General features: G+C 38.1%; 2 protein-coding genes across 7 annotated transcripts in view; one reads left to right on the top strand and one right to left on the bottom strand.

Annotated features, from left to right (window-relative positions):
- The window catches only part of LOC137978410 (GTP cyclohydrolase 1-like), a 20,790-nt gene extending 12,142 nt beyond the window's left edge, over positions 1-8,648 (bottom strand). Inside the window, exons 1-2 of one of the 3 annotated variants that reach the window (XM_068825319.1) lie at positions 8,566-8,648; positions 1-118 (exon numbers count right to left, since the gene is read on the bottom strand). The exon at positions 1-118 is cut by the window's left edge and continues 671 nt beyond it. The gene's annotated coding sequence lies outside the window, so the exon portion shown is untranslated. Of the gene's footprint in view, positions 119-4,705; positions 4,783-6,205; positions 6,322-8,565 lie in introns of those variants that run through there. The other 2 variants (XM_068825317.1, XM_068825320.1) reach the window with 2 other exon arrangements.
- Positions 7,201-10,000, top strand: part of LOC137978408 (CST complex subunit STN1-like) — an 11,126-nt gene continuing 8,326 nt past the window's right edge. For 2 of the 4 annotated variants that reach the window (XM_068825313.1, XM_068825314.1), the window contains exon 1: positions 9,738-9,936. The gene's annotated coding sequence lies outside the window, so the exon portion shown is untranslated. Of the gene's footprint in view, positions 7,257-9,737; positions 9,937-10,000 lie in introns of those variants that run through there. The other 2 variants (XM_068825315.1, XM_068825316.1) reach the window with 2 other exon arrangements.

Below are 10,000 nucleotides of genomic sequence, written 5' to 3'. Positions count from 1 at the left end.
TTTCAAGGTCAACGCGAGTCTCGGTTGCTGTGGCAGTCTTTGAGTGGAAATTCGTTCGTGCATGGAGCTTGGCCGGCTAACAGATTACAGTCTTGATTTCAATTCATGTGTTAAACATCTGTAAAAAATGGAGCAAAAAAGACACCACTATATTTACAAATGGTTTTCTCTTGCAACTAAATATTTACATACTTTTCCGCGGGGGTCCGCATCTAACAGAAATTCTGCTGTTTTCAAGATTAAGTTGTTAAACTTGCCATTCGAGTGATCCATAGCGGCAAATCAATTAAGATTGACAACAAAAAGCAATGCATAAGGTCTCTGAAAATTTACAAATGCATTTCAGTTGTTCACAAATAATTTTAAAGTGAATTCAGCATGTCATAGCACCTCATATTGACCTCATTTCATACCCACCTCATATTGGATACATTAGATGGAAACCCTTTTAAAGGTTAAGCTTAAAAGGTTAAATATTAAAACGTTAAAAGGTGAACATGTTAAACTTAAAAGTTGCAATTATATCGTTGGTTCCTCGTAGGGGTTACCTTCAAGGGTTGTTTTAAAAAAAATTTCCAAGTACCCTGTCATTTTCATAGGGAAGACCCCTCCTGAGCAAACTGCATCCTAATGTTTGGGTTCCCATTGATTTAATGATAAAAACAACATTGTTCTCCAATAATATTTAAATACCATTATAGCCTTTAAGCTAACTTTTTTGCACAGTTTACTCCTTGAGCCACCAGCTTCAACTTTGTTACTGGTTTTAAAAGAGAATCCAGGGCCACATTTTGTACAGTGGCTTTTCTTTTTAATGAATATATCTTTAAATATTATGTATTTAGTAGGTATCTGTATATGCTATGTATTTTAGCTGTAAATGTAATGTCTCGAAGATATTAGCTCCTGTAGTTATTCGGAAAAAGCTGTATGTATGACTGACTGTATGTATGTTACCTTTAGGACGGCGCATGCGCACACTTTGTAATCTGCGACTCCAGTGCTTACCATTTGACAGATAAAATGACTTTTCTGTTGAATATATAAGCCATCTAATTCTTACGCTATATTGACAAGGGCGGTTTGGAGCTGTGAGTAGGCGTGGGATTTGTCACATGGTTTAGGGGCCGACATATCTCTCCCTCAATGCCGTACCGGGAGGCAAGGTCGGTAGCAGAAAGCAGCAAAGGGCCAACAGTGTCCAAAAGCGATGGCACGGGCCGAAATCCCGGGATGACTCGTTCGGTACAACGCTCCAGCACCGGTGTCTGGAGGTACTGCGTTTTTCTCTCTTGCTCAAACATTCTGTCAGCGCATGCGCAAATGCTCTGGCTCTTCGATACCTAGCCTCGCAAAAAAAATTAACATGCTGGTTTTTTTTTTTTTTACCTGCAATTGCCATTTCAGTAGATTTTATAGGCATAAAGGTAACGTAAGAACCGTGCGTGTCTGGTCTTGTCTCAGACAGAGGCGAGAGATGGTTTCATGCAGACTGGGACGCCTAAAATGCTCTGTTGTAAACATGGCGGTTCACGAGTGAAGTTGTCTCTCTGGCCTTTCTGTGGACGAATTCCAGGACCTACTGACACAATCTGGGCAAGTTTTGAAAGCTGAAACCTTCAATCGATGCGTTATTTTGCTGGTAGGACTGGGTGGCCCGACACTTATGAAAAAAAACTTTTAACCCTTACCCAGAATTCTTTTTGGGCATGGGCGAGGCAACTTAAGAAGTACGAGACTGGCCTTCATCGAATGGCTGAAGCGCGGCCAGAGGAAATGATTTATAGCCAGATACTAAGGAGTAGTTCTGGTGTGTGCTGTTAACGTAGATTTTGGATTTCTGAACAAGTTTTTATCATAGAAAATTTCGCGACAAAGTTGTGGTTTCATTTCGCTGTAATTCTTGTGTCAAAGAAACGGTAAAATAATGTAAATAAGGGAATAACGATATTTATATTTGCAGATTACCTGTCCTCTTACTATGAAAGTCAAGCTCGACATCTCTATGGAATAAGCGCATCCAAAATTCCCTCGTAGTACTTGATAAAAGTATGTGGTTGTTTTTTTTTTTTTTGTTTTTGAAAAAAGGGTTTTTTTGCTTATATGAAAAATACGTTTTCTTTCCCATCCGATGATGGGACGCAAAAAGCCCCAACTGTAAGTACTTTAAAGGAATGCTAATACGGCGTACTAGGATTCCTAACATACTTTTCATTGAGAAGCGCAAGTTTTGACACTGCAGGTGTTGTAATCCGTTGCAATGTCATGGAGCGGTCATTTTATTGGAAACGACCCAGAGAACTCCAGATAATATGACCTCAGTGACCTGTGCGTTTTCTTTTGATCGCGCTGAACGAGACGTCAAATCCGTAAACAATTATTACAGGGTTGTTTGGAAAGGAAAGGAAAGGAACTTTATTGGGGACACTGTAAAGTGAAATTAACAATCAACGCAAATCAAGGCAAATGCTGGTTTTTGGGGAGAGGGGAAACCGGAGTACCCAGAGAAAACCTCTCAGTGCAGAGTAGAGAGCCAACAAACTCAACCCACATATGACGCCGAGTCGAGGAATCGAACCCGGGCCACATTGGTGGGAGGCGAGTGCTCTCACCACTGCGCCATCCCTACATGGCGGATCGAATTTGGAAGAGAATCATCTAGACATGTGAAAACACTAACGAAGAAAGATCAAACCAGAGGAAAGAGTGGAAGAAAAGGAAACCACTATTAGCGACAAGAAATGTTGCAAGAGACATTTCAGCGGAAATTACTCGAAGAAACAAGTACAACATTGTTTCACACTTAAGACCTGAAATGGGAAAATCCTTATAGTTTAGCACGGTAGTAAGAGAACTGTTGAAAACAATGGTAAATCAAAGGATGTTGCCAATATACAGTGAGAAAAATTTCCCGCTCTTCTCCCCTAGAATGCAGTTAATTTTCTCGTAAGCTTCCAGCAACGTTGATCAGAATTTCTTTTTACTCTCTTCCTGTGGGGTCGTTTCGATTACTAGGGCTAATGATCATAGGGAATATGTAACACTTTAAGTTACTCTCTGACAGATGATGTAGTTGCTTCGCTTTACTTTCCTTTGGCCTTCTCACTATCATAATCACTGACGCTGAAGCGTTTAGTCTTAATTCTGTTTCTGGTTTGCCAATAGCGCTGACGTATGTTGAATTTTTGTGTGCATTGGGCAATCGAGGCGACAGTGAATTGTAAAGAAAATAGCATCATCTAAATCCTGTAAATCGACTTCAATTAGGAATTAATAGGTTATGGTGACGTTTTTCAAACGAGCTTTTTAGAGAGCTTTCAAAAATTTTTATTGGGATTACCCCTTTTTATTGGGATCTAATTTTCTTCCCTTTGACTCCACTTTGGAAAAGGTCTTACGATTTATTTTATAGTGCACTGAACAAAATTTTCTCGCTATAATGAATTTTTATCCAGGTTTGAGTACTCCTTTTGTCTTAGCATTTATTTTGCTTTTTTTTAAAGCTTTGTCATGTTAGTTTTTTAATAGAAAACGACTATCATACGTTCCCGCCAGTGGTTCCACGTGATCGCCATAGTAACTTCATTGGCGGAAGAAATATGAATTCATCGGTAATGTCGCAGGCAAACACGGAAAAACAGTCCGCGAGTGCTCCATCGAAGTAGTCAAACCTATGATCTTCCATTTACTAGTTGGAATGCTCTCCCTACAGGAGACTCATTGGAGCTAGGCCATTAAACTAGGTTCTAGCGACTCTACAACTTTGTCCAGAAAGAATTGAGGGTTTACTTGAGTGATCTACACCTGCAAGTAATCGTTGGGAGGATTTTGTAAGAACAAACCCGCTACTGGGTGAAGGAGCATTAAACGATGTACAATACAAGAAACAACACTTCTTTGTGACTCATAGACAATCATATTTAAAAAAAGAAAGATTAAGGCAACTTTATATCACAGTTTGCCGTCATTTAAGGGTAGATTTGTCCTTTACTGGAATAAGAATTAACATAAATATATGCATGTACATGTACATTTTGCAGCGCACTCGGCAAAGTCTCTGAATTTTGGCCGTTCCGGCTTAGGTGGCTTTATGCATTCTAACGCAACCTTTTCGAAGCATTACTACAGGCCACGACGGCCTCTTATCGGCTATTAACATGATTAAAGACAATAAAAACCCGCCAGTTCAGGTGAAAAAACGCAAGATGCATTGTTACAAATTATCTAGTAAACGGCTAAACCTACTTTCCACGTTACATCAAACTTTTTGAGGTGTGTCACCCTCCAGTTCAGATGAAAAAGACGCAACATACATTGTTACAAATTATCTAGTAAACAGCTAAACCTACTTTTCATGTTACATCGAAATGTTTGAGGTGTGCCACCTTGTCTCTCATATACCGGGCTCTGAAATAGTTAATCATTACACATATACTGGGAAGTCTAGTGAAAGCGTCAATCATTACATGAAAGCAGTGAAGAACAGAGGAGTGAGAAATAGTACTAGTGGAACAGTGGTTATTTACTGAGGAACAGAAGGCTTAGAGGAACAGTGGGCACAGAGGGTACAGAGGAACAGTAGGCACAGAGGAAACTTATGCACCGAAGAACATTGAGCACAGAGAAACAGTATGCACAGTATACAATGGATAACAGAAGAAGAAACCAGAAGACTAAAAGCCAGCAGTTTTAAGGGTTAAGTTACCTTGAATTGGGACGTGGCTGCCTCCACTCTTTTACATAGGGACTCAACATTGTTGACACAACCCAGTTACCTCTTTACTGAAACCCAATGAATTCGTTGAATTAAGGGTGGACCATTCCGGCACTTTGACAGATCACGAAAAAGTGGTATAGCTTCTTTAAAAACTCCAGCAACAGAGAGGGCAAAGAAAGGTAATACAGTTTGCCAAACTCTTACTGCGAAACTCGGAGATCCGTGAACATTGGTGTGATTATTTATAGTATCCTATTGTGGGTTTTACTCTTCTTAATCACTATACATACAAGGTTGAAACGTCCTTCATATCTGGCTGCTATGTCGTGGATAATGGAACGAAAAGGTCGAGACAGCAGAAAGCAAATCGTTATCTTTAAGAAGATTACGACATTTTTTTTCTTTCCAAGACATGTTTCGATGTTACGAACATCATCGTCAGCTACAGAATATTTGAAAAACCGTTAGGACTATATAACAACTAGGCGAAACATGCATATTTAATTATGATTAAGTGACAAAAAATTACATATTTGAGTGAGTTACAAAGTGTTTGAAAGAATGTAAAGCCTAAAGCGTAAGTGTCAGGTAACGTGATGAACTTGTTGGTTTAAATTAGGCTTTTCCCGATTTATATGCATAACCCCCTTAAGTTTAAGTTGAATTTTAGTAGGGGAGGAATGAAGGATTTCGAAACAATCCGCAGAGCAAGATTGACGACAACGTTCTGAGCTTAGTAAATGTTTATGAATGTTTCGCCTAGTTGTTATATAGTGCAAACGATTTTTCAAATATTCTGGAACTGAAGGTGAGGTTCGTAACATCAAAACATGTCTTGGAAATTAAAAAATGTCGTAATCTTCTTAAAGATAACGATTTGCTTTCTGCTGTCTCGACCTTTTGGTTCCATTATCCACGAAATGCAAGGTTCAAGTTTTTCATCAAATGGAGCCCTTTAAAGAAAACGACAAAACTTTTAAGATTATAACACATGTTTCGACAGAAATTTCTATCATCTTCAGTTGATTAATGTACAAAGCGTTAGAACTCGAATTTATAAGTAGGAACAAGTGCTAATTATGCTAGTAACAACGGAATGTACATAACAGGTGACAATGTGAGAATTAAAAGGATAGTTTAAGATTTATCTAACGTTTTGTATATTAATCAACTGAAGCTAACAGAAATTTCTGTCGAAACATGTCGTATAATCTTAAAAGTTTTGTCTTTTTTTTTAAAGTTCTGATTTGCCTGCTAATATCAAGATCCTGTGGAAATAGAGCCTTGCTTTAATAAAACTGAATTTGTTTTTTCCATTCTTTTATAATTTACAAGCGCTCGCGGAGCCAGGAGATGCGATTCATTCACTTTGTTTTCCTTTGATTGGATCAAGAATTGGACCAAGAATTGTTTGTTGGAAGTTTTTTCATGATCACTAAACAAAAAGTGTGCGATAAACCATAATACTACCCTTTACTAAAAACCTACCTGTTTCCACCTTTTCTCGGGATTCTCAATGGGTGCTTTGTTTTTCGAAGGAATGAACTACGATATTAATAGCGCTTGTCGACTTCGTCCCAAGTCTTTAAATCATGATGTCGGCGGAACATTCTTCAACTTTGATAGATCACGTGTCTCCGCGTTAATCGAGGGCTTTTGTAATGCTATACCCTCTCGATAATCCTCGACGAATATCAACGATTTATCCGAACAACAAATAATATCACAAACAGCGGGATCGGTAATCAGAATTCGAAGTACCTACATGCAACGTGTTTTAGCGCGAAAGTAGAAATTTGTTTTATTAGTAGTTTTCTTTCTCATTGGTCGACTTACGGGTGTGATTTTTCGTTTCTTTTGGGTTAGTGACGACTCATTCACTGACCTCTGTCCCCTGCCTCACTCAAAACTGGCGTTTTCAAAGAACTCAACTGAAAATAACTTAAGATTGTACGTTAATGATCTTCAAAGGTACTTACTAAAATTTGAACAATTTCCTCATTAAATGAATTCTTCTAGTGATTTATTTGTTGCGTCAAAGATCGAATTGATTTACCTACTCCAGGTTACTTAGGTAAACAGTTGGGCAGATAAGCTCTTTGTGCTTGACGTGTGGGTCTCTGTATGTGTTTACGGTAGGTTTCTTTTGACCGCGTTTGGCACCATATACCTCTTAGATAATAGCAAGGCGTGGCCACTGACTGTGAAACCGTATCTGACAGCACCTTTTTGCCTTTGTTTAGCCTGCGCATTCGAGCAGTCAAGCATGCTCTTCATGTACCTCGAACCCCTGGGAGCCTTCTAGCAGGCTAGTCTTCGTAGAATAAAACTGTCAGTAACCGTTTGTCAATTGTGGCAACAAAAAAAAAAAAAAACAGGATTTTTTTCCTTTCTTCCGCCCTTTGTTGACACAACCCAGTCACCTCTTTACTGACACCCATTGAATTCATTAACGGTGGACCATTCCTGCACTTTGACAGATCACGAAAAAGTGGTATAGCTTCTTTAAAAACTCCAGCAACAGAGAGGGCAAAGAAAGGTAATACAGTTTGCCAAACTCTTACTGCGAAACTCGGAGATCCGTGAACATTGGTGTGATTATTTATAGTATCCTATTGTGGGTTTTACTCTTCTTAATCACTATACATACAAGGTTGAAACGTCCTTCATATCTGGCTGCTATGTCGTGGATAATGGAACAAAAAGGTCGAGACAGCAGAAAGCAAATCGTTATCTTTAAGAAGATTACGACATTTTTTTTCTTTCCAAGACATGTTTCGATGTTACGAACATCATCGTCAGTTACAGAATATTTGAAAAACCGTTAGGACTATATAACAACTAGGCGAAACATGCATAATTAATTATGATTAAGTGACAAAAAATTACATATTTGAGTGAGTTACAAAGTGTTTGAAAGAATGTAAAGCCTAAAGCGTAAGTGTCAGGTGACGTGATGAACTTGTTGGTTTAAATTAGGCTTTTCCCGATTTATATGCATAACCTCCTTAAGTTTAAGTTGAATTTTAGTAGGGGCGGAATGAAGGATTTCGAAACAATCCGCAGAGCAAGATTGACGACAACGTTCTGAGCTTAGTAAATGTTTATGAATGTTTCGCCTAGTTGTTATATAGTGCAAACGATTTTTCAAATATTCTGGAACTGAAGGTGATGTTCGTAACATCAAAACATGTCTTGGAAATTAAAAAATGTCGTAATCTTCTTAAAGATAACGATTTGCTTTCTCCTGTCTCGACCTTTTGGTTCCATTATCCACGAAATACAAGGTTCAAGTTTTTCATCAAATGGAGCCCTTTAAAGAAAACGACAAAACTTTTAAGATTATAACACATGTTTCGACAGAAATTTCTATCATCTTCAGTTGATTAATGTACAAAGCGTTAGAACTCGAATTTATAAGTAGGAACAAGTGCTAATTATGCTAGTAACAACGGAATGTACATAACACGTGACAATGAGAGAATTAAAAGGATAGTTTAAGATTTATCTAACGTTTTGTACATTAATCAACTGAAGCTAACAGAAATTTCTGTCGAAACATGTCGTATAATCTTAAAAGTTTTGTCTTTTTTTTTAAAGTTCTGATTTGCCTGCTAATATCAAGATCCTGTGGAAATAGAGCCTTGCTTTAATGAAACTGAATTTGTTTTTTCCATTCTTTTATAATTTACAAGCGCTCGCGGAGCCAGGAGATGCGATTCATTCACTTTGTTTTCCTTTGATTGGATCAAGAATTGGACCAAGAATTGTTTGTTGGAAGTTTTTTCATGATCACTAAACAAAAAGTGTGCGATAAACCATAATACTACCCTTTACTAAAAACCTACCTGTTTCCACCTTTTCTCGGGATTCTCAATGGGTGCTTTGTTTTTCGAAGGAATGAACTACGATATTAACAGCGCTTGTCGACTTCGTCCCAAGTCTTTAAATCATGATGTCGGCGGAACATTCTTCAACTTTGATAGATCACGTGTCTCCGCGTTAATCGAGGACTTTTGTAATGCTATACCCTCTCGATAATCCTCGACGAATATCAACGATTTATCCGAACAACAAATAATATCACAAACAGCGGGATCGGTAATCAGAATTCGAAGTACCTACATGCAACGTGTTTTAGCGCGAAAGTAGAAATTTGTTTTATTAGTAGTTTTCTTTCTCATTGGTCGACTTACGGGTGTGATTTTTCGTTTCTTTTGGGTTAGTGACTCATTCATTGACCTCTGTCCCCTGCCTCACTCAAAACTGGCGTTTTCAAAGAACTCAACTGGAAATAACTTAAGATTGTAAGTGTTAATAATGATCTTCAAAGGTACTTACTAAAATTTGAACAATTTCCTTATTAAATGAATTCTTCTAGTGATTTATTTGTTGGGTCACAGATCGAATTGATTTACCTACTCCAGGTTACTTAGGTAAACAGCTGGGCAGATAAGCTCTTTGTGCTTGACGTGTGGGTCTCTGTATGTGTTTACGGTAGGTTTTTTTTGACCGGGTTTTGGCACCAGTAACTACTCCACTGACGTCTTCGGAAAAAATCGTGATTATTTAAACCGAAACCGTTGACGAATTTCTTTAGTTGATTAAACGCGTTGTCGTTGTAAAGGGAGCTTTTTTTCGTAATTTCAACTGTCGAGTTATTCCTGCCAAAAAACCAAAGGACGTAGCCAAGGTTGGAATAGGCGGAAGATAAAGCTTTTCCATGATTCTTTGGATCAGCCAAGAAATCCTATGTGTACTTGTTCAATTTTTTTCCGGAAAGTGTGAAATCACAAAATTCCCGCTTTTAAAGTATTGATGTGAGCTTATGCCACAAATATTTTTTTCTGAGGATAACCGAGTAAAGGGACTGCAACCCTTTTTTGCGCCATCTCCACTAAAATAATTACAAACATACCTTTGATCTGTTAAATTGTGAAACGTGAAATGGTACTGATCAAATGACAACATTTTCCAGATGTTTGAGACACGTGTTTGTAAATATTAGATCTGGAATATCACATTGGTTGATGCAGGGAGATAACAGAAATATTTTTCGGACATGGGGGATTATAACGCCTATCCCGACCGCAAGAAAACGATCTCAGCGTGAAACTGTACTTACAGTAGAAGTAACTTGCGTCCCCTCATCCTTCTCATGCATGATCTTCGCGGAAATTACATTCTGTTCCTCAATAAACCTGGAACAACCAGTTATGGTATAAGTTCTTTTTTCTTACGTATCAGCTAAGTTGCGGAATGCGCTACCTGATTTTATCCGTA

Source organism: Montipora foliosa, chromosome 12, assembly GCF_036669935.1.
Source record: "Montipora foliosa isolate CH-2021 chromosome 12, ASM3666993v2, whole genome shotgun sequence".
Taxonomy (NCBI): domain Eukaryota; kingdom Metazoa; phylum Cnidaria; class Anthozoa; order Scleractinia; family Acroporidae; genus Montipora; species Montipora foliosa.
Note: the sequence above shows the minus strand (reverse complement) of the source record. Positions and strands in the feature narration are given on the sequence as shown.